The sequence below is a fragment of the Zea mays genome, chromosome 5 (genome assembly GCF_902167145.1).
Source record: "Zea mays cultivar B73 chromosome 5, Zm-B73-REFERENCE-NAM-5.0, whole genome shotgun sequence".
Lineage (NCBI taxonomy): Eukaryota > Viridiplantae > Streptophyta > Magnoliopsida > Poales > Poaceae > Zea > Zea mays.
The window spans coordinates 60,202,956-60,227,766 of NC_050100.1; positions in this window are offsets into that span (position 1 = coordinate 60,202,956).

The window sequence follows — 24,811 nt, forward strand, 5'->3', positions numbered from 1 at the left end:
GATGACCGCCCAAGAAAATAGTGCAACCATGAGGGTGGAGTGGGATGCCCTTAGCTGAGTAATTAGAGGAACTGGGGTGTAGTTCGCTTCACCGTCGTGACGTTAATGGGGCTCGGTGTATGCGGCTCGCTCTGCCAAGGTTGGTTCGCCCCTTGGGGAGGAGTGCGATGCATTTAGGAAACCTAACGGGCGACTACAGCCCTAGGAAATCTTTGTAAAGGTTACATAGTGAGACCCTGCCTATTCACCTTGGTAGTGTTTAAGGGTTTGATTGGCCCGAGGCAAGTGGGAATCACGGCTTGTGGGTAAAGTGTGCAACCTCTGCACAGTGTTATGAAACTGATATATCAGCCGTGCTCGTGGTTATGAGCGGCCAAGGGAGCTCCATTGATTAGAGATACTTGATCAGAGATGTATGGTTTACAGGTGGTGATGAGGATGATGATTTTGGTTATGACTATGGTACTGGTAAGTGGTATTCTTTCTGTTTGGAAAGGGTACATCGGTTTAATAACTTGGGTTAATTCTAAAACATGGCTTTCTACTAGTAAGTAATAACCTGACCAACTAAAAGCAACTGCTTGACTTAACTCCACATAAAGCTAGTCCACTACAGCCAAACGAGACATATTGCTAAGTATGTTGATGTGTACTCACCCTTGCTTTACACACCAAACCCCCCAGGTTGTCCGCATTGTAACCACTGCTCAGGAGAAGATGAAGCCGTGGAGGAGGACTTCCAGGAGTTCCAGGAGTACAATGAGTTCTAGGCGTGGGTTAGCGGCAAACCCCCAGTGGCTGCCTGTGTAGGCCGTGTGTATCTACGTTTCTTTTCCACACTTTGATAATTGTTAAAGACTATGTGGATGTCTTGGACATCATGATGTAATCGACTATTATTACCCTTTTATGTTATTATTTGAGCACTGTGTGATGATGTCCAGTTATGTAACTGTTGTGTACGTGAATTGCTGATTTTGGCACATACATGGTTCGCATTCGGTTTGCCTTCTAAAACCGGGTGTGACAAGAACTGTGTAAAACACAGGATGGATTCATGCTATGTACCTATGAAATACTCTCTAATGTCCACAAGGGTTGTAAGCTGGTCAAAGGGAGTGAGGGAGTAAACAAGCTCTGGAAAAGCTGGTGGCACTTCAATAAGCGCCTCGACTGTCATCCATTTTGTGAAACCAATCATGATATCGTTGTCAACATGCTTGTACATCCTATTTGCTTTCTTGATCTGAACGTAGGAGACTCTGTAGACATTGCCCTCCTTTATCATGGGCTTGAAAACGACAGCGAGTGGAGGGTATATTTGAGCATGAGCACTGCCACCCTGCACAAAATAAAAGAAATGCCTCTATCACTATACAATTTTGGCATAATTTTCAGTGATATCATGTGTTTCAATATTATAAGTGAGGTAAACATTATGTCTGAGAGGGACTGAAGCCAGACACCAGACTGATTGTCGTAATACGAAGCTAACTAGAGGGAGTAGCATTTATTTAGAATGTGGTTACATATTTATTGGACCATGTTAACATTTTCAAGAAGATGTTGCTGCCATATTCCGAGTAGCATACAAGGACAAGTCTGGAATAATTTTGTGGGATGAAGTTAATGCACTAGAACCAATGAGTCTATGCGAATGCTGCCTTAATTCAAATCTAGATCAATGTCCATGTAGTAAGAAGATTGCGTACCTCCTCATCGATGAGGACCATATCAGCGTGGAGGAGCTTCGACTCATCCTGAGGATCATAAAATTCCCACATACGGGAGACACGGATACACAACCGGTCACTGCAATTCCCAATAATAAGGCTACCAATCAGAACCTCTGCCATCTGCAAAGTAAAGGCAAAAGAGGGACAAGAACATTTGTCCAGTGAGTATGTGTTGAGAGTAAGAGATGAAGTAAGCATGCTAAATGTCAGAACAAACACCTTAGTACAAAAGAGGTACCATCGATGAGCGGTGCGTTCATAGAAAATTTCAAAACCAAAAAAATGGAAGGGGGCAGCAATATGGTACATAAATGTATCTACAATATGCACATTTGTACACAAATGAGATCTGAAATAGGTGAGCTGCACTACGACAATGCTGTTAGCGCAACATCTAAGACCTCGTGGTAAACAACATTTCGAGTACAGGAGCCACATGAACCGTCATCATTTTCGATCATAATTCTAAGCCCCTCCCTGGATGTCTCACGTGAAACAGCAACATAGAGCTGGCCATGTGTAAATACTGGTTTCTTTAGGTAGAGGCCAACAGTGGAAAGCGTCTGTCCTTGGCTTTTATTTATTGTCATGGCATTGCAAATGCGTAATGGGAATTGGGTCCTCTACAAAGTGAAAGGCCATTTTACGTTTGTTGTGTTCAGCTTAATCCGTGGAATGAATACCTCATCGCCAATCCTGGATCCTGTGAGTATTATGCATCGCAGAACACGCTGACCTAGTTGGGAAATAAGCAGCCTTGTCCCATTAAAGAGGCCCATAGTTTGGTTCAGATTGCGAAGCATCATCACCATCGCACCCTCTTTAAGCGCAAGTCTGTGGTAAGGAAAATTGGGTGCATTTATGGAATTGAGGAATTCGGTTGGGTAAAGCACATCAAAATCTGGAATGTGTTCTGCTGATTTTGAAATTGTGTCACAACTAATGCACTCGACGCCACTGCCAGGTACCATCAAAACAATACGCTCGTTGATGTCATCAACAGTTGAATTATTAGGACAAATGATAGCCCGCGCAGCTAGGTAATCATAGTTTCTGTGATTTGCAATAAAATTTGGGTACACTTCAGTTATAAGTGCGAGGATCTTGTCACCGTCATCATGAATCAATAGATCGGGAGGGATCATGATCCACGAAGGCTCGGCCTCGTCATCCATCTTCTCAATAGGAATAGTACAATCTCCAATGGATAAAACCCATTTGCTAAATTCAGCAAGAGCATCACACTTTTTCGACGGTAGGCATGGGTTGGCAAGACGCATGTTCGTATGTAGGCTCAAGAAGCTGACATGGCGCCAAAGCCTAGAGTTGGTAATGCAAGCATTAACAATCGCATATCGTGATCCCTTACGAACAACTGGTAGAATCTAACGGAAATCACCGCCCAAGACACCGACTTTGCCACCAAATGGGATAATCACGTTCGCAGGTTCGTCCTCCGAGAGGATATCGCGCATGGTTCTGTCTAAGGCCTCAAAGCAATGTCGATGCGTCATTGGCACTTCGTCCCATACAATCAATGAGGATACCTGTATGAGTTCAGCAAGCATGGTCCCCCGCCTAATAGTACACATGGTTGTTTCGTTCATGTCGAAAGGTATCTTGATACGTGAATGTGCGGTTCGTCCTTTAGGCATTAGCAAAGAAGCAACACCTGAGGAATCAACGACAAGTACTATCTTTCCTTTCAATCTGATGTTCGCAATCAGAGTATTCCATAGGAAGGTTTTCCTTGTGCCGCCATGGCCGGAGACAAAGAAAAATCCGGGTAAGGAAGATAGAACTCTACCGATAATGGTATCATAGACATGTCTCTGATCGGTATTTAGTTGGGACAAAAGAGACTGGGCTTGCATGGACAACACCAACGGTTCAACATCAAGTTCATCGTTAAGCAGCCTATTTTCATACATGGGATCATTTTGTGTAGACAGTTTGGGCAAGTTGAAGTCTTCAATATTCCCTCCGCTGTTAGAAAACAGTTGTGTCAGCTTCTTTATCAGCAGCGACATAAGTTGTTCCAGTGGCACAACATAGCGCGGATTGGCCAATGCGCGGGTGAGTGAGCGGTGAATGTCATCCCTGCAATAGAGAATACTTATCAAATAAAGCACGGACATTGCAAACCGAGCAATGGAGGGTAACTGTTACAAAGAGTTGGCGCAGCTGGTGCGATGAGGCAGAGACGATGGCCTCGTCAAAGAGAAGGCTCCCTTCGTTATCGCTCTCAAGAAGGCCCCTCGCCTCACATGCCTCGCGAAAGGTAGCATATACTGTGCCACTAAATGTCCTTAGATCAACATAACTTGTTGCAACTTTAACTATCATCAATAGCATGCGCAAGTAGTACAGTTCACCGGCCGTTGGATGAACGTAGTACATCCGTCCAATTTTGTGACAAGGGGTTCTTTTCTGCCATAGTCGATCCGAAGAGTGCCAAGACCACTCAGTAGGGAAATCACAGTGTGTTAGGTGTCGGTATCCAGGATTTCTTCCATTGGTGTTAAACCACTCAGTTAGCATGGAACTTTTTGCTGCGGGGCACTCTAGGAGAGATGCTAAGGTAGCACCCGATTCATATCGAACATAGTTGTTGTTGGGCAAATGGACAACAAAACGTTCAACCACAGGTATTCTAAAATGAATGTCAAACTCCAAAATACGCCAGATGGCCTCACATATGGATAGGTATCTTGCATCGATATACTCTTGAATTTCATTGCAAGGAGCTACCTAAGGTTCAGGTGACACATTGGCTGTCTTTGCCGTCACCTCAAAATATATCTTCGCTCGATCACTTCTTTAGTAACGTACTTAAACAAGTATTTAATCATGTTTGATTTGTTACACCACTCAACGTTGATATGTGCACAATATTTTTTGAGCAACACCATGTTATTAGGAACAATGCTCCTGTTATCTAGCTTAACTCCATTCTTAACAATGTATCTATCATCATCGCGTCTCTTATAGATCATGAATCCAAAATCGTCAACGATAGTCTCAGCCTAGAAGGACTTAGGGTAGTTTTTTTAGCATTTGTCATTCTTCATACAAGGGCATCTTTTGTTGTGTTCACCGCATGGGCCGTGCATCATGAATTCGTCAACCAATGCATATCCCAATGGGTCAGTCATGAAATCAGGTACCTCAGCACAGATAAATCCATCAATAGTGGAGGCATCTAAGTCGGAGGAGCGGTTTGCCAGCCAAACAAGGCAATGGATGTGGGGTAGGCCACGTTTCTGGAACTCCACATTATATAGCGCTGCAGAAATGTTTGGTAAACACGAGGTTTTCAGATGGAAAGTGATAGGTTGAGGGAAGAACACCTAAAGGGCCACAAACGTCAGCATACCTACAAGTACAGGGCCAAACGTCTTTCCCTCCCTGATATCAGCTATGAAATCAGCGACTTTCATGTGGAAGACACGAACAATTACGTCGGAGCGGTCGCATGGTTGTTGTCCAATTTCAAAACAAATGGCATCTGCTATTTCTTTCCACTTAGTGTTGCATGTGAAGGTCACAAACAAGTCAGGAGCGCCAAAGACTCTACATATTGCCATAACATCTTGGTAGTTCATCACATGATACCTTCTACCACCAGTAAACGATGAAGGAACGATCATCCAGCTTCCAGCATTAACCAAACCCATATCAATGGCATCAGACACACCTTGCATTGTTTCGTATCGCAAATCTTTCTGGTGGTCAGCTATAAATTGCAATCTAGAGGCTTTGACTGTGGAATACGCATCGACACCAATCTGATCGCTGAGCCTACCATAGCAAGTGTTCGGGTTTGCATCACACAACCTATAGTGCATGTGGTATCTAACAAGCTCAAGCATCGTCATGTATATTGTTCGTTCGTTGACGTCATGTAACGCCCTGAATTTGGGGGTAGGATTTTTTCTTCTTTTCTCTCACCAAATTCGGGCATTACTCTCTTTTCTCTTCCTGTTTCACTCCTTCTTCCCAATTTCAAACCAGTATAGTGACAGGTGTCCGTGTCATGTATAAACCAAAACCTAAGTGGCATGGGTGTTGCATCATGCCGAAGCACATTTCTTTGTTTGATGTCGCGTGTTCGTCTCGTTCCGTCTCGGATTTCGATTCACGATTGGAGCCCGTTTGAGGGTCGTGCGTGTCGTAGGTTTCGATCCGCGAAGTGGCTCGGCCCAACCCAACCCAGCCCAGCCCAGCCCGGTCCGGCCCGATCCGGCCCGGCCCAGCCCTGCGCGCCCCTGGCGCCCAACACCCCCCCATGCGCCCCCTCCTCTCCTCCCTCTCTCATTTGGACTTCCCGCGCAGCAACCTCCCTCTCCCTCTTCCACCTCTCTCTCCTCGTGGTGCCCTAGGTTTTGGAGACGGTGATCGCCGGAGTTGGATCTCGAGGTGAGCTCCCCTCCCCTCCCTTCTCCTCTCTCTCTCTCCCTCTCCCTCCTCTTCTCCCCCTGTGCGCGCCCCTGCCCTCCCTGCTCGCCGGCGCGCGGCCCCCGTCCCCTCCCGTGCCCACGGCGGCGCGGCCCCCGCCCCTCCTCTGCCCGCGGCGGCGACCCCCTCCCCTGCCCACGGCATGCGGCCCCGCCCCCTCCCCTGCCCGCGGCGGCGCGCCCCCGCCCTCCCTTGCTCGCGCGCGGCGCGGCCCCCCAGTGCAGCCCCTGGCGCGGCGGCTCGGCCCCTGCGCGCGGCCTCGGCCTCCTGCGCACGGCGTTCGGCCCCTGCGCGGCCTGGGCCCCCTGCACGCGGCGTCCCAGCCCTCGGCGTGGCTCGCGTGGCCTTGGCGTGGCCTCGCGCTCCCCCGTTTACCCCTAACGCGTTCCCGCGTGCGCAACCCCACGCGCGCGGTGATTATTCTTGGTTTTTAGTTAGTTTCAAACTCCGTTAGTTAGCGTGATGTGTCACGCACTTCGTCGCGCAGTGAATTTATCTAATTTCAGATTCTATGAATGTGTTGCGTCGTGCGCTTCGTCGCGTGACGATCCATTTTAATTTCAGGTTGTTTAATGTGTAACGTCGCACGTGTATTCACGCGACGTTCCACTTTAGACTCAGTTCAGTTGACGTATGCCGTCGTGCGTTTTGTCGCATGAAACTTAATGTCTCTTTATAATTAATGCAAAGTGTCTCGTTGTGCGCTCGGTCACGCGACGAGTCGTTGATTTCTTAATTCGATTTAGAGTGCTATGTCGCGCGTCTCGCCGCGCGACAATCCTTTTAATTTATCTTCATCTGCTTATAATGATTAGACATGAAACATGACTTTACTTTATGCTAAACGTAGTGTCTACATTAATGCCTTTCAATTGAGCGAGTGGTTTAATTCATAATAATGTAACGTGATCGTTTCTCGACTGTCTTTTCCTCTTTCTCTCTTAACCGTAATTGCGAGCCCGCGTGGAACGTCTGTTTACTTACTGCATTCTATTGTATGGTGTACTGTTCTTTTGTATTAAATATGTGGATGTATGTATGTTTGCGCTCGCACAGAGAACGATCCGGTCGGAGAGCCCGAAGAACTCGCAGGAGAAGCCCCTGAGCAGCAGTCGGTTGGTGGAGGCAAGTGTCCCTTGACCTATCTTTGTCCTATACATCCTTTAATTCACCCCCCGCATTACACATTTATACCTAAGGATTGACTAGCTTTTGTTATCCATGTCCTTGTTTACCTATTTGGGTTGGATTATTATTGCTTAGTCTTATGCCATTGCTCAACTCTAATCAATGAACATGATGAGAATTATCAATGATACGCCGTTTTCCCTTCTTTTATTATGATGTTATACTTGTGTCCTTCAAGGGGGCTCGAGCGGTTTCTCGAGTGCCTCTCTGTAAGGACCTGTTCGTTGGATGACCGCCCAGGAAAACAGTGCAACCATGAGGGTGGAATGGGGTGCCCTTAGCTGAATAATTAGAGGATCCGGGGTGTAGTTCGCTTAGCCGTCGTGCCGTCAATGGGGCTCGGTGTATGCGGCTCGCTCTGCCAAGTTTGGGTTCGCCCCTTGGGGAGGAGTGCGGTGCATTTAGGAAACCTAACGGGCGGCTACAGCCCCGGGGAATCTTTGTAAAGGCTACATAGTGATGCCCTGCTGGGTCACCTTGGTAGTGATCAATGGAGAGTCATGATCTCCGGGCAGAAAGGGAATCACGGCTTGTGGGTAAAGTGCACAACCTCTGCAGAGTGTTTGAAAACTGATATATCAGCCATGCTCACGGTTATGAGCGGCCAAGGGAGCTCCAGTGATTAGTGGTACTTGATCAGAGATGTTCAGATTGGAGGTGGCAATGAGATTGATGGTTCTTGGTATTGGCTCTAGTAATGGTAAGTGGTACTCTTTCCGTTTGGAAAGGAGTACGTTTGGGTTAATAATGTGGGTTAATTCTAAAACTTGGCTTTCTCTACTAGTAATAATAATCTGACCAACTAAAAGCAACTGCTTGACTTACCCCCACATAAAGCTAGTCCACTACAGCCAAACAGGATACTTGCTGAGTATGTTGATGTGTACTCACCCTTGCTCTACACACCAAACCCCCCCATCCCTAGGTTGTCAGCATTGCAACCCCTGCTCAGGAGAAGATAAAGCCGTGGAAGGAGACCATCAGGAGTTCCAAGATTATGATGAGTTCTAGGCGTGGGTTAGCGACAACCCCGAGTCGGCTGCCTGTGAAGGCCATATTTATCTACGTTTCTTTTTCCGCACTTTGATTTATTGTAAAGACTATATGGATGTCTCAGACATATGATGTAATCGACTATTTCCCTTTTTAATACTATTTGAGCACTGTGTGATGATGTCCATGTTATGTAACTACTGTGTACGTGAATTGCTGATCCTGGCACGTACATGGTTCGCATTCGGTTTGCCTTCTAAAGCTGGGTGTGACATAGGTGGTATCAAAGTCGTGCTGACTATAGGACCGCTAACCTAGAGTAGAATGGTCGTTCTAAGTATTATAGACCTCTGTCCCTGCCTTGACTTTGGTATCCCTTCAAAAGTTGGTCATATCGACCAAACCTATGTTCTACTATATATTATACCTTGCTGAAAATTATGTTTTATTCTAATCCTTCATTTATTTATGGTTCATTACTTGCTGGTCATACTAGTTCTGTTCTCACTCTTTTGCTTGCGGTGTCTTTTGTAGATGGCTCGTCTTAGACACACCGCACGGAAGTCTGTCATCCCCTTCTTACCGTCTTGTCTCGCGGAGCGTCCGCTTCGCCGTCCCGTGGCCGGTCAGTCCAGTCACTTGGAGAGACTGCACCATCGCCTGCATGAGGAGCAAGAGCGTCGACGACAGGAGCAGCAGGGCTCTTCTTTCTCGCTCCAGCAGGAGATAGAGTCTATGAGGAGCTGCTCCCCTGTGCTTCCCCTGGAGGCGCCCCCTGCACCACCACTAGACACCCCAGCCCCTGGAGTAGCTGCTGGAGGAGACCCAGACGACGGAGGTGGCGACAACAGCTCGAGCCATGACACCGACTTTTCTACTGACCAGGAACCGGAAGGATGGGTTGCTCGACCCATCACTCGCGACGCTGCTCGCGGGTGTCACTTCCACGATGCGCTCGACACCCTGCTACGTCGGGCACTTGACCGGCGTACTTGGTCCATCGAGTATCGCTGTGTGGTCTACCAGCATAGTCGCGGGGTCTACCCGGACCGCTGGGAGGCGACCTGCTTGGTTCGTCGTCCGGAGAATAGTCTCTGGGGTGCGGAGGCCTGCTCGGAACACTATTCTATCTCTGAGCGGGACTCAGCTGAGGCGGCCATGCAAGATGCCGCACGACGTGCGCTTTCGCACTACTGCTCAGTTCTCGGCGGGGTAGCCGACGGTCTCAACCTGAAGTATTACCCCCGCCGTCCATCTGGCAGCACAGGAGGCGTGATTGTTTCACCTGTTGGTGAGGACAATCCTAGGTTGAGCAACTTAGTCAACCTAGCCGCCGTGCTAAACACGGAGCTGGACCATGCACTAGACGAGCTGAGTAGGGCTCGTGCTGAGATCGCCCAGCTGCGGGCTGAGCGCGCGGAACGTCCTCACCTAGACGATGGTCCCCCCGCTCCCGTCGGGACTCAGCACTCGTACCGCTCACCTCGGCGTGGACACCAGTCTTATGGCAATCCCGACTGTAAGACCAAGATAGACTTAGAACCATAGATCGTTAGAGTCGGATCTTGTGATTAATATGAAATATATACATAGAAGCTATAGTCTTAGCGTTAGTCTCGCTCTTAGTTAGTCTTAGTTAGACAGGGTAGTTTGTTATATCCTGTGCATTTATGTTTGGCATGATGAACTATGTTTGATTTGGATCTTTGTAATGACTGTCACCAGAGTGTGGGTATCCCCTGCATTTTGGTTTACCTGTTATATGTTAAAGGAGTTAGCTATTTAGTTGGGAAGCCTTTCACTCCACTTTCCTCTTTATCTGAGAAGCTGTGTTGGTCTCTGTTGGAGATCAGTGAAGATGCTTATCCGTTCAGCGTTGTGGAGAATTCTATACTCTTTTCTTATGCTGCAAGATTTGCAAGATCAGTTCTGATGTGTGGTTGCATTCTGCAGATGTCAGAAAACAGGCGCAGAGGAGGAAGGCGTGCTCAGCAGGAGCGGCCAGCTCAGCAGGAAGAGGTACCCCAGCAATAGCTGCTGCCGCCCCCACCCCCGATGTCCATCGAGCAGGTGTTCCTGATGCAGACTCAGGCAGTTCAAGCCATTGGTCAGACTCTGGCCACCATTCAGCAGCAACAACAGCCACCACCTCAGCCTCAGATGCCCAGGGACAAGCGTGTTGAATTCATGAGAGGTCATCCCCCAACGTTTGCTCATTCTTCTGACCCCATGGATGCTGAAGACTGGCTGCGCACTATGGAGCGGGAGTTGCATACCGCTCAGTGCGATGACAGGGAGAAAGTCTTGTATGGTCCTCGTCTGTTGAGAGGAGCAGCTCAGTCATGGTGGGAGTCTTATCTCGTCACCCATGCCAACCCCGACACCATCACCTGGGAAGAGTTTAGAGGAAGCTTTCGTCAGTACCATGTTCCTGCAGGTCTGATGATAGTGAAGAAGGAGGAGTTCCTGGCCCTCAAGCAAGGGTCATCGTCTGTCAGTGAGTACCGGGATAGGTTTCTGCAGTTGTCTCGCTATGCTCCTGAAGATGTCAACACCGACGCCAAGCAACAGTACCGTTTCCTGAGAGGCTTGGTTGACCCTCTACAGTATCAACTGATGAATCATATCTTCCTGACATTCCAGCACCTGATTGACAGGGCAATCATGACAAAGAGGAAGCGTAAGGAGATGGAGGATCGCAAGCGCAAGATCAGTGGACCCCAGCCTGGAAGCAGCAATTGTCCTCGTTTCTCAGGCAATCAACCTCAGCAGTTCAGGCAGAACCAGCGTCCACCTCAGCAGCAGTAGCAGTTCCAAAGGTAGTATCCTCAGCACTAGTATCAGAATTGTCAGAACAATCAGTCAGGAGGAGGTCAGTTCCGGAGGCAGAATCAGCAGGCACCTCGTCTTCCTGCCCCAGCAAACCAGCAGAACAGTCAGGCAGCACTAGCTCAGGTTGGAAACAGAGCATGTTTCCACTGTGGAGAGCAGGGCCATTGGGTGATGCAATGTCCGAAGAAGGCAGCCCAGCAGCAGTCAGGCCCCAATGCCCCAGCAAAGCAGAATGTGTCTCAGCCTGGAGCAGGCACCCGCCCTCAGCCGCGTTATAATCATGGGAGACTAAACCACTTGGAGGCTGAAGCAGTTCAGGAGACCCCCGACATGATAGTAGGTATGTTTCCAGTCGACTCCTGTATTGCAGAAGTGTTATTTGATACTGGAGCAACACATTCTTTCATTACTGCATCATGGGTAGAAGCACATAATCTTCCAATTACTACCATGTCAACCCCCATTCAAATTGACTCAGCCGGTGGTAGAATTCGAGCCGATAGCATTTGTTTGAATGTAAGTGTGGAAATAAGGGGGATAGCGTTTCCCGGTAACCTCATAATAATTGGTACTCAGGGAATAGATGTCATCCTAGGGATGAATTGGCTAGATAAGTATCAGAAAGTTATCAGTTGTGATAAGAGGACAATCAAGTTGGTGTCCCCACTAGGAGAGGAAGTGGTGACAGAGTTAGTCCTGCCTTAACCGAAGAAAGGAAGTTGTTATCAGATGGCTGTCGATAGCAGTGAAGCAGACCCAATTGAGAGTATCAAGGTTGTGTCTGAGTTTCCAGATGTGTTTCCAAAGGACTTGCCAGGTATGCCACCAGAGCGGAAAGTTGAATTCACCATAGAGCTTCTTCCTGGAACCACCCCCATCTTTAGGAGAGCTTACAGAGTATCGGGACCAGAGTTGGTTGAACTTAAGAAGCAGATCGATGAGTTGTCAGAGAAAGGTTACATTCGGCCGAGCACCTCGCCTTGGGCCGCCCCAGTCCTATTCGTGGAGAAGAAAGATGGCACCAGAAGGATGTGTATCGATTATCGAGCTCTGAATGAGGTCACAATCAAGAACAAGTACCCCTTGCCCAGAATAGAAGATCTGTTCGACCAGTTGAGAGGAGCCAGTGTGTTCTCAAAGATAGATCTGAGGTCAGGTTATCATCAGCTCAGGATCCGACCTTCAGACATTCCGAAGACGGCATTCATTACCAAGTATGGGTTGTATGAGTTCACTGTGATGTCTTTCGGTCTAACCAATGCACCAGCCTTCTTTATGAACTTGATGAACAATGTATTCATGGATTATCTTGATAAGTTTGTGGTGGTATTCATTGATGACATTCTGATATATTCTCAAAGCGAAGAAGAGCATGTATATCATTTGAGGATGGTATTGCAGAGATTGCGAGAGCACCAGCTGTATGCAAAGTTGATCAAGTGTGAGTTCTGGATCAGTGAAGTCCTGTTCTTGGGTCACATAATCAACAAAGAAGGATTGGCTGTGGATCCGAAAAAGTGGCAGACATTCTGAACTGGGAAGCACCAACAGATGCCCGAGGAATCAAGAGCTTCATTGGAATGGCCGGATATTATCGGCGATTCATTGAAGGGTTTTCAAAGATTGCGAAACCAATGACAGCGTTGCTAGGCAACAAGGTCGAGTTCAAGTGGACCCAGAAATGTCAAGAGGCCTTCGAAGCGCTGAAAAAGAAGTTAACTACAGCGCCTGTCTTAGTCTTGTCTGATGTGCACAAGCCCTTCTCTGTGTATTGCGATGCTTGTTACACAGGTTTGGGATGCGTGTTGATGCAAGAGGGAAGAGTTGTGGCTTACTCGTCCCGACAGCTGAAGGTTCATGTGAAGAATTACCCAATCCACGACCTAGAGTTGGCAGCAGTGGTTCACGCATTGAAGACATGGAGGCAATATCTGTATGGACAGAAATGTGATGTTTACACAGACCACAAGAGTCTGAAGTACATATTTACTCAGTCAGAGCTGAATATGAGGCATCAAAGATGGTTAGAGCTGATCAAAGACTACGAGTTGGAGATTCATTACCATCCAGGCAAAGCGAACGTAGTGGCAAATGCTTTGAGCAGAAAGAGTCAGGTCAATCTGATGGTCGCTCGTCCAATGCCTTATGAGTTGGCCAAAGAGTTTGACAGGTTGAGTCTCGGATTTCTGAACAACACGCGAGGAGTCACAATTGAGTTGGAACCTACCCTAGAGCGGGAAATCAAAGAAGCGCAGAAGAATGATGAGAAGATCGGTGAGATCCGGCGACTGATTCTGGACGGCAGAGGCATAGATTTTAGGGAAGACGTGGAAGGTGTGATATGGTTCAAAGACCGCTTATGTGTTCCCAATATCCAATCTATTCGGGAGTTGATTCTCAAGGAAGCTCATGAGATAGCCTATTCGATTCACCCTGGTAGTGAGAAGATGTATCAGGATCTGAAGAAGAAATTCTGGTGGTACGGAATGAAGAGGGAAATCGCAGAGCATGTGGCTATGTGTGATAGTTGTCGGCGGATCAAGGCGGAGCACCAGAGACCAGCTGGATTGTTGCAACCGTTGCAAATTCCTCAGTGGAAATGGGATGAAATCGGTATGGATTTCATAGTCGGATTGCCTCGCACTCGAGCTGGCTACGATTCCATTTTGGTAGTGGTGGACCGCTTAACCAAGTCAGCCCACTTCATACCTATCAAGACCAACTACAGCAGTGCAGTATTGGCAGAATTGTACATGTCTCGGATCGTTTGTCTTCACGGTGTGCCAAAGAAGATAGTGTCAGACAGAGGAACGCAGTTCACCTCTCATTTCTGGCAGCAGTTGCATGAAGCCTTGGGCACACATCTGAATTTCAGTTCAGCTTATCATCCGTAGACAGATGGTCAGACCGAAAGGACCAATCAAATCCTTGAAGACATGTTGAGAGCCTGTGCGTTGCAAGATCAGTCCGGATGGGACAAGCGATTGCCTTATGCAGAGTTCTCCTATAACAACAGTTACCAGGCCAGCTTGAAGATGTCACCATTTCAGGAGCTTTATGGAAGGAGTTGTAGAACTCCGTTGCAATGGGATCAGCCTGGAGAAAAGCAAGTGTTTGGGCCAGACATTTTGCTTGAAGCTGAAGAGAACATCAAGATGGTTCGAGAGAATCTGAAGATAGCGCAATCAAGGCAGCAAAGCTATGCAGACACAAGAAGAAGAGAGCTGAGTTTCGAAGTTGGAGACTTTGTCTATCTGAAAGTGTCACCGATCAGAGGAGTCAGAAGGTTCGGAGTGAAAGGCAAGCTAGCACCCCGCTACATCGGTCCGTATCAAATTCTCGCAAAGCGTGGAGAAGTGGCCTATCAGCTCAGTTTGCCAGAAAACTTGTCTGCTGTGCATGATGTCTTTCATGTGTCTCAGTTGAAGAAATGTCTGCGTGTGCCAGAAGAGGAGTTGCCAGTCGAAGTTCTGGAGGTCCAGGAGGACTTGACCTACACAGAGAAACCAGCGCAAATCCTTGAGACGGCAGACAAAGTCACCCGAAGGAAGACCATCAGAATGTGCAATGTCAGATGGAATCACCACTCTGAGGAAGAAGCAAACTGGGAGCGTGAAGATGATCTGATGGCCAAATACCCTGAGCTCTTTGCTAGCCAACCCTGAATCTCGAGGGCGAGATTCTTTTAAGGGGGATAGGTTTGTAACGCCCTGAATTTGGGGGTAGGATTTTTTTTCTTCTTTTCTCTCACCAAATTCGGGCATTACTCTCTTTTCTCTTCCTGTTTCGCTCCTTCTTCCCAATTTCAAACCAATATAGTGACAGGTGTCCGTGTCATGTATAAACCAAAACCTAAGTGTCATGGGTGTTGCATCATGCCGAAGCGCATTTCTTTGTTTGATGTCGCGTGTTCATCTCGTTCTGTCTCGGATTTCGATTCGCAATTGGAGCCCGTTTGAGGGTCGTGTGTGTTGTAGGTTTTGATCCGCGAAGTGGCTCGGCCCAACCCAACCTAGCCCAGCCCAGTCCGGCCCGGCCCTGCGCGCCCTGGCGCCCCACACCCCCCCCATGCGCCCCACACCCCCCCATGCGCCCCCTCCTCTCCTCCCTCTCTCATTTGGATTTCTCGCGCAGCAACCTCCCTCTCCCTCTTCCACCTCTCTCTCCTCGTGGTGCCCTAGGTTTTGGAGACGGTAATCGCCGAAGTTGAATCCCGAGGTGAGCTCCCCTCCCCTCCCTTCTCCTCTCTCTCTCTCCCTCTCCCTCCTCTTCTCCCCCTGCGAGCGCGCCCCTGCCCTCCCTGCTCGCCGGCGTGCGGCCCCCGCCCCCTCCCCTGCCCGCGGCGGTGCGGCCCCCGCTCCCCTCGCTGCTCGCGCGCGGCGCGGCCCCCGCCCCTCCCCTGCCCGCGGCGGCGTGCCCCCGCCCTCCCCTGCTCGCGCGCGGTGCAGCCCCGCCTCCCCTTCTCGCACGGCGCGGCCCCCCGGCGCGGCCCGGCGCGGCCCCCGGCGCGGCGTCCCCGGCCCCTGCGCGCGGCCTCGGCCCTGTGCGTGCGACGTCCCGGCCCTCGGCGTGGCTCGCGTGGCCTTGGCGTGGCCTCACGCTCCCCCGTTTACCCCTAACGCGTTCCCGCGTGCGCAACCCCACGCGCGCGGTGATTATTCTTGGTTTTTAGTTAGTTTCAAACTCCGTTAGTTAGCGTGCTGTGTCGCGCGCTTCGTCGCGTGACGAATTTATCTAATTTCAGATTCTATGAATGTGTTGCGTCGTGCGCTTCGTCGCGCGACGATCTATTTTAATCTCAGGTTGTTTAATGTGTAACGTCGCGCGTGTATTCACGCGACGTTCCACTTTAGACTCAGTTCAGTTGACGTATGCCATCGTTTGTTTTGTTGCACGAAGCTTAACGTCTCTTTATAATTAATGCAAAGTGTCTCGTTGTGCGCTCGGTCGCGCGACGAGTCGTTGATTTCTTAATTCGATTTAGAGTGCTATGTCGCGCGTCTCGCCGCGCGACAATCCTTTTAATTTATCTTCATCTGCTTATAATGATTAGACATGAAACATGACTTTACTTTATGCTAAACGTAGTGTCTACATTAATGCCTTTCAATTGAGCGAGTGGTTTAATTCATAATAATGTAACGTGATCGTTTCTCGACTGTCTTTTCCTCTTTCTCTCTTAACCGTAATTGCGAGCCCGCGTGGAACGTCTGTTTACTTACTGCATTCTATTGTATGGTGTACTGTTCTTTTGTATTAAATATGTGGATGTATGTATGTTTGCGCTCGCACAGAGAACGATCCGGTCGGAGAGCCCGAAGAACTCGCAGGAGAAGCCCCTGAGCAGGAGTCGGTTGGTGGAGGCAAGTGTCCCTTGACCTATCTTTGTCCTATACATCCTTTAATTCACCTCCCGCATTACACATTTATACCTAAGGATTGACTAGCTTTTGTTATCCATGTCCTTGTTTACCTATTTGGGTTGGATTATTATTGCTTAGTCTTATGCCATTGCTCAACTCTAATCAATGAACATGATGAGAATTATCAATGATACGTTGTTTTCCCTTCTTTTATTATGATGTTATACTTGTGTCCTTCAAGGGGGCTCGAGCGGTTTCTCGAGTGCCTCTCCGTAAGGACCTGTTCGTTGGATGACCGCCCGGGAAAACAGTGCAACCATGAGGGTGGAATGGGGTGCCCTTAGCTGAATAATTAGAGGATCCGGGGTGTAGTTCGCTTACCGTCGTGTCGTCAATGGGGCTCGGTGTATGCGGCTCGCTCTGCCAAGTTTGGGTTCGCCCCTTGGGGAGGAGTGCGGTGCATTTAGGAAACCTAACGGGCGGCTACAGCCCCAGGGAATCTTTGTAAAGGCTACGTAGTGATGCCCTGCTGGGTCACCTTGGTAGTGATCAATGGAGAGTCATGATCTCCGGGCAGAAAGGGAATCACAGCTTGTGGGTAAAGTGCACAAACTCTGCAGAGTGTTTGAAAACTGATATATCAGTCGTGCTCGCGGTTATGAGCGGCCAAGGGAGCTCAAGTGATTAGTGGTACTTGATCAGAGATGTTCAGATTGCAGGTGGCAATGAGGTTGATGGTTCTTGGTATTGGCTCTGGTAATGGTAAGTGGTACTCTTTCCGTTTGGAAAGGAGTACGTTTGGGTTAATGACATGGGTTAATTCTAAAACTTGGCATTCTCTACTAGTAATAATAATCTGACCAACTAAAAGCAACTGCTTGACTTACCCCCACATAAAGCTAGTCCACTACAGCCAAATAGGATACTTGCTGAGTATGTTGATGTGTACTCACCCTTGCTCTACACACCAAACCCCCCCATCCCCAGGTTGTCAGCATTGCAACCCCTGCTCAGGAGAAGATAAAGCCGTGGAAGGAGACCATCAGGAGTCCCAAGATTATGATGAGTTCTAGGTGTGGGTTAGCGGCAACCCCCAGTCGGCTGCCTGTGAAGGCCGCGTTTATCTATGTTTCTTTTCCGCACTTTGATTTATTGTAAAGACTATATGGATGTCTCAGACATATGATGTAATCGACTATTTCCCTTTTTAATACTATTTGAGCACTGTGTGATGATGTCCATGTTATGTAACTGCTGTGTACGTGAATTGTTGATCCTGGCACGTACATGGTTCGCATTCGGTTTGCCTTCTAAAGCCGGGTGTGACACATCATCATCCGCATACCTAATGCCAAGATGGAATCCATGTTCACCATTGGGGAAAAGGAGTGGGTATTGTAGAGCCATATTACACAGATGCAAATGTGAAACACGTTTGAGACCATGGTTCTTAGCATGAACAAGGACATCATACATGCACTGAGCAGATGAGTAATCACCAACAATTATGGCAGCTATCTCACCGCTCGAAGGCAAATTAAATTGGACATCGTGTCTAGTATTGTAGCCCAATAAACGTAACGTTATCTCGCTATTGTGTGTTTGTTCTATGCGTTCACGAGCACAACAAAATGCCTTTACAAGCTCACTATGTGCATCAAGCATCTCCATTAAGGACTGTGTAATAGCGGAGTCTGGGCAAGCAGCACCAACATCATCGCTCTCAAAAACGTGGAGCCTACTTTGGAGCTTAGCATCAGGATCATGTATGTAAAGCTAAGCAAACTTGGGCTGTGAACCTTGACGAGGTAGAAAGGTTCCAATTCGATGATGAACCACACCGTTAATTCGGAAAACATACGGTGCAGTACCATTGTTTATAGCCTTGTCGACGGTAGCACCCAAGGAGGTGAAAGCGAAAAGTGACTTGTAATATCATATCTGGCGCAAAAACCGTTTTGAGTGAGCGTCGCCATCAAACCTCAGAAGAGTTCATAGAGGTTCAGGTGGTTTTTTGTAAGGTTCCAACCTGATCTGCCCACCCTTACAACAAAGGTTGTAGACAATCCTCCGCTGAGTTACAGCAGAAGCACTCTTGACATGCTCCTGGAACCAAAAGAAGGCGCCACAAAAAGGGCATTCGTGCATCGGGCCACCATAATAAGAAAGGAATGGATTGTTGTCTGAAGGAACACAAAACAACAATGGATCAGCAAAACACAATAGAGGTAAGACACGTGCATGTGGAGACTGTAGCGCCTAGCAGGGGACCTTTCAAGCGAGCAATGTAGGAGTCCTTTAGAGGAACAACAGAAGCTGGTAGAGTCGAGCATGGAGCCTGTGTTGTACAAGCTCGTGCCCGCCTTCTCACTTCAATTCGACAGTGTCTATTGGAGGTGGAAGCCTCTCTAGGGAAATGCAACAACGATCTAGGATCTATGTTTTACCAGGTCACAACAAGGAGGAGAGCATAAGAATGAGCGTGTGATGCATCATAATTCCAATAGATGTACATGATATGTACGAGGTCTTAGTGGAAACGTCGACCAAATAGGGATGCATCATTGGTTAAGCAAGGTTGTATGAGTGGTCATGTCCGATGGAGACAATATAAGTATGTATATGGCAACCATTGGTTAAGAAACAAGGTCATCATCTTGCAAACAGATTGAGCAACAAGCAGAGGACTCAGAAACAGCGCAAGTCATTAAATAGAAAAGAAAATGTGACCAAAGGAATAAACCAGAGGTGGTAGGTCTCATCTTCCTCTCATTTCCAGGAGAGCGACCAGTACTCTGACATGGTCCATGGTCCATTGGTCAGCAGTTTATAGAATCGCAAATGGAGTGTCTAGGTATGCGACAAGAGAATAGGTATCACATTGGAATCAGTTCTGAATACCACCAGAGGTAACAGCAAGTAGGGAGGTAAAGCCAAGATGGCCAAAAAGAAGAAGCATACAGGATAAATCAAAGTATGGATGTATGAAGCACGTGCAAACATAACAAGTAATCCATAACAATTAACCAAGGCATAGGAAATAACATGGAGCATGCAGAACCTGCGACATGCCTGATTCGTAGTAGCATATTCGGTGGAGCGAGCACGTGGGCAGAAGGGGAAGCACATTGCAAATTCCTGAAGCAACAATTGTAAATAATAAGAACAAGTAAAGACATAAACAATAAGAACACATACATGTAAAAAAAGAAAACACGGATAGAACCAACAAAAGGAGGGCAAAAAAGAGATAAAGCACAATTATGCAGCAGCAAAAGCCTACATTCAGGTGACACCGACATCAGAAGCAGCTATTCCCAAACTGTAGGTAAGCAAAGGAAGTTAAACTAAGGCAGCACTAGTATGTGGTAAGGGTCTATGAGAGGAAGCAAAGGACACTAAATGATCTCATAATATATAACAGAAAAAGAACCAAACATAGAGACAACCAGGAAAAGAAGAGCAGTAAAGAGGTGAAGGGCATATGCAGGAACACATTTTGACAAAAGGGTCCCACCAACATCATCCGGGTTGTAGCAAGGTAGGGTGTTCCATAGCACAAAGAACCACAATTATAAATAAGAGAGATAACTAAGTTCCGAGCACACTTCAGTTACAAGCACGAGATACTCAGCAATGGCCCGAACGACCATAAACATAAATAAAGAGCTCTAGGGAGCTAAGAAGTCCCAAGCACAATTAAGCCTAAAATTTCTTTTTCTCACCCAACTAAACTGTATGTGAGGACCAGACTGCAGGGAATCTCTGAATATGTTTTGTGCTAATGCTTATTGTGTAGCCATAATTCAAACTGTTTTGATTTCACCTTCGAGAAGATCCACCATCCGAAGCTAATGTTGTTTGTAGCCTAAGAAATAATAAATTTGCCACCAAATTTATATGTGAACCCTTTTACTCTTTGCAGAAACCCCTTACATGCAGCAGCTAGATGTTTGCTGTCAACGCACAGGTAGATGTATATCCTAATAAGCTTAACTTTCAGAACTTTGAATAGAGTAACCTGCAGGGGTCAATGACACACAAAAACTGACTCCCAAAAAGCCACACGTGGGAACTGAGGTAACTCTGCCTCGGAGCTGAGACTACACAAATACAAAAGAAACACAACACCATGGCACCGACACGACAGAAGCACATGATCAAAGAGCGAGCACAGTAGCAAGAGGGAAAACCTGCCAACAGTATACCATGATCCCACCACCCCAAAAAAATAAACACAGGCACAAGTACATATACGCAGAGGAAAAACAAACCATACGAGCTGACTGTGGTAAGTCCTTTAGTAGGAAAACACCAAATCAGGGAACAACAACATTGTTAACCCACGAAAAGTGCATCCAAAGAAATAGATCAAAAGTGTTCCATAGCAAATGTTGTGATGTTATCTCTACTGAAGGTCTCAGGTCGACGTCCCCTTCGAAGTATATGAACTCGCATCCAGAGCGTCAGTTGCACTATGGGATCTAACCCATTATGGGTCCTCTCGCTGGGAGGTCCTATCCCTAAGAAAAGGAACAAGAAACAAAGAAAACAGAGGTTAGTGTATAATAGAAAACATTACCTAGGTTTAAACAAAGCAAGAACGTAACACAAATTCATCTGGTTCTTTCTTGTAAAGCAAATGATTGGCTAAAATAATAGCTAACACGCGCACCAATAGATGCCTTAGCAAGTTCTAGGGTTCAGTAGAAAAGCGAGGGACTCTCACGGCAGCTGGTGACTCAAAAAATAACAAACCCAAAGTGTCCTCGAGGATAGTGGTAGATGTAGGGACCTAAAATGCGAAGAGGGGAGGGAGAGCATAGCGGGAGGCATGTAATAATAAATAAAGTGAAAAAGGTACTATCCCTGTTGTCGCGGACCGAAGAAAAGCTCCGGCGCCCATGCCTCGATAGTGCAGAGGCATGGAGATGGTGTGGATCCGTGCAGCGGCGATTTCGACGAGGAGGGGAACGCACCACACCACGTCTTCTCTTGCAGCTACTGCATGTGGGTCTACGGGACCAGCATGGGTGAACTGGCGGAAGGGTACGATGGGGTATGGCGAGGGGCGCCGTTGGCACCCGTCTCGCACCACGAGATGAGGGCAGAGCACACGGACAGACACATACGTTGGCAAACGGATTTGGGGGAAGTCAAACTGTGAACAGGAAATAGGATGGTGGTAAACAGATCCGTGGATGGCGAGCTCTAAACAATAAACGGACTTACATTCGACGACTCCTGACGAAAGGACGATGGCTGTGATGGAGGAACAGGGAGGACAGAGGTGGTTGTGGCGAGGACGGAGCTGGTCTTTGCTGTGACGCACCCACGATGATGAAGATGTAGGCGGAGGAGTGCAACCGCGTTGGAGCAGGCACAGGTCGGGGATCTGAGAGACGACGATGGACGTGGAGGCGAGATGCGTGCGTGGGGAGCTGAGACCAGAGGCCAGGCAACTGTCACGTGGGGCCGACCGGACGAGCATGGAGCGAGCGTTCTGCACATCCGTGATAGAGAAGCGTTGGCGTGGTGCATTGGTGTGTGTACGTGTCGGAAGGTGAGAGGACCGTCGTGCGGGAATACGGAGAGAGGCTGAAACGCGAGCGTGTTTTAGGACTTTAGATTAATTCCATGTCAAGCCGAAATGCAAGTGATCGAATACAAGTTCAGGGCCGTATCATGTAAACCAACCAACAACACATACTCAAGGTGTTCTGTGTGCGTGCGTTTTAATAATTCCAATGCAATCATTTTTGGTATCACTCAGAGCTACAAACTGCAAAGCTTCCATGAAAAAATTCTCGTACTAGCCATGCCCCATTCCCCCGCCGCACGTGCCTCAAATCTCACCGCTCCTAGCTCCGATTTCTTCCTAGTGTGTTGGTTGTCGTTGCACCGAGAGACATCGCGCCACCACCGAGGTATGTAGCCTAGTTAGTTTGTATATAGTTTAGTTTAGTTAGTATATAGTATAGGTAGTTAGTTTAGTTTAGCAAATTTGTTATGCTCTGTTTGGATGTTGATATTGGAAGGCGTGGAACTAAATTGGGTTCAATACCAAATCAGCCAAATCAGCCATGGTATTGAAATGAGATGTAATTCCAATTCTATTGTTTGGATGTCACTACTAAATTGGAGTTTAAAATTATCTGGTCCAATTCCATGCAATATAGAGGGGTCATGATCTGTATTGGGAGAGAGAGAGAGTTCCTAGTTATAGTCCAATTCCATGGAATTGGGTCTCTGATTCTAAATCCCATTTTCATGTGCAACCAAACAATAGAATTATAGAGAGTTGATTCCAATTCCTAATTCTGTGCTCCAATATCTACATCCTAACAGGGTATTAGTTACTTTGTAATTTTATTAGCAAACTTGTTAGTTAAGTTACATCTCTAGTTAGTAATTTAGTTAGAAAACTTGTTAGTTAGTTTGCAAACTTGTTTGTTAGTTTGTAATTTTGTTATTTAGTTTTAGTTAGTGATGTATCTAGCCATTTACTTGTTAGTATATCTAGTTAGTTACATATCATCTTAGTTCGGTTAGTGAATGTACATGTCAGCCACCGCTTAAAACGCTCACGGGTATTCCTCCCTCTCCACCAATAGTCAAAAAGGAGGTACCTAGCGTCAAACTTATCAGGACCGTCGATCCACTGAAAAAACACTTTTCATTATCCTATGAAAATGGAACGAAAAATTAATAAAAATCCACTAAAAATAAAAAATGGAAGTGAAAACTACTTATATTAAAACTACTGCATGTGTAAAAGCAGTGAACAACTGTGTCTGGATGTCTTGATTGAAACTACTTATATTAAAACTACTGCATGAGAGGAACATGAGCATCCTTGCAAGATGCATCAGGATATAACTCTCGAGGACGACCTCTCTTCCGCCACCACTTCTCCCTATACATGCATGTTTTCCATCTACAAAACGATTTTATATTAACACCACTACAAAAATACCAGAAAAGATTTAAACTTATAAATAATATGGTACACATAGTTTCAAAACCCTAACGATTATTTAAACCCATGATTCAAAACCTATATAACAAACCTTAATCACCGTATGAACCATATATCTTAGAAACCATAACTAATAACCATATGTCCACCAATCAAACCTAATTAATGTAATCCTTAAGGAACTGTACTATAGAATATATATATATATATACATATTCATCACCCTAGGTGATGAACACAATGGTCCATCACATGGACCAACCGGCGCGCGCTGCGTGGCTCCCTCGCGCTGCCCTAGCAAAGACGACCATGCCAGCTTGCCCAGCTGGCCGACTGAGCCGTCCCTGCAGCTACCCAGCCGACTGACCGAGCCGCTGCCTCTCAAGAGTCGAGACGAGTTGTCTCGCCTAAAATGACGTAATGTTTCTGAATGACTTAAATGTTACCTAGACTTTGGAATGACTTAAATATTATTTGTATGCTAAAATGACTTAATATTTTCTGGAATGACTTAAATGTTACCTAGAATGGCTTTAATGTTGTGTGGACGCTAGAATGACTTAGTATTTTCTGGAATGACTGAATCAATAACAAATAAATGTTTGAGAGAAATAGAAAGAATTGCTGAAAACACAAGAATAACTTAATGTTTCTCTTAGTTGACTTAATATTTACTATAATGACTTAATCAATAACAAATAAATGTCTAAGAGAAAATAGAAAGAATTACTGAAAACACAAGAATAACTTAATGTTTCTCTAAAATGACTTAATATTTACTGGAATGATTTAATGTTTATTGAAATGACTTAACGTTGTCTGTGCTCGAATGATTGTGTCTTGACTCTAGAATGACTTAATATTGCCTAGAATGATTGAATGAATAAGAAGGAATGTATGAGATGCAAGAAGAATGACTTAATGTACGTTGTAATGTCTGAAGCAGAAGAGAAATGACCAAAACAGGCACGTGCCTACGGAGCTGACGCATGGCTAGAAATGAGCCTCGTGTGGGCGTGGAGCTGCGTGCCGGGGGGAGGGGTTCAGGCAGACGGGTGGACGCGGCAAGTGGTCCAGGTGATGGACCATTGAATCCATCATCCTTGGTGATGAATAGTGTATATATATGTGAATAGTGTGTGTGTATGGCACCGAGCGAATGGTCCAAAAACGACAATAAGTCGTCTAGTAAGCCAAACACGATTTTTTTAAAGGTTTAAATTGAAAAAAAAATCAGGGTTACCAGAGACATCCAACAATCT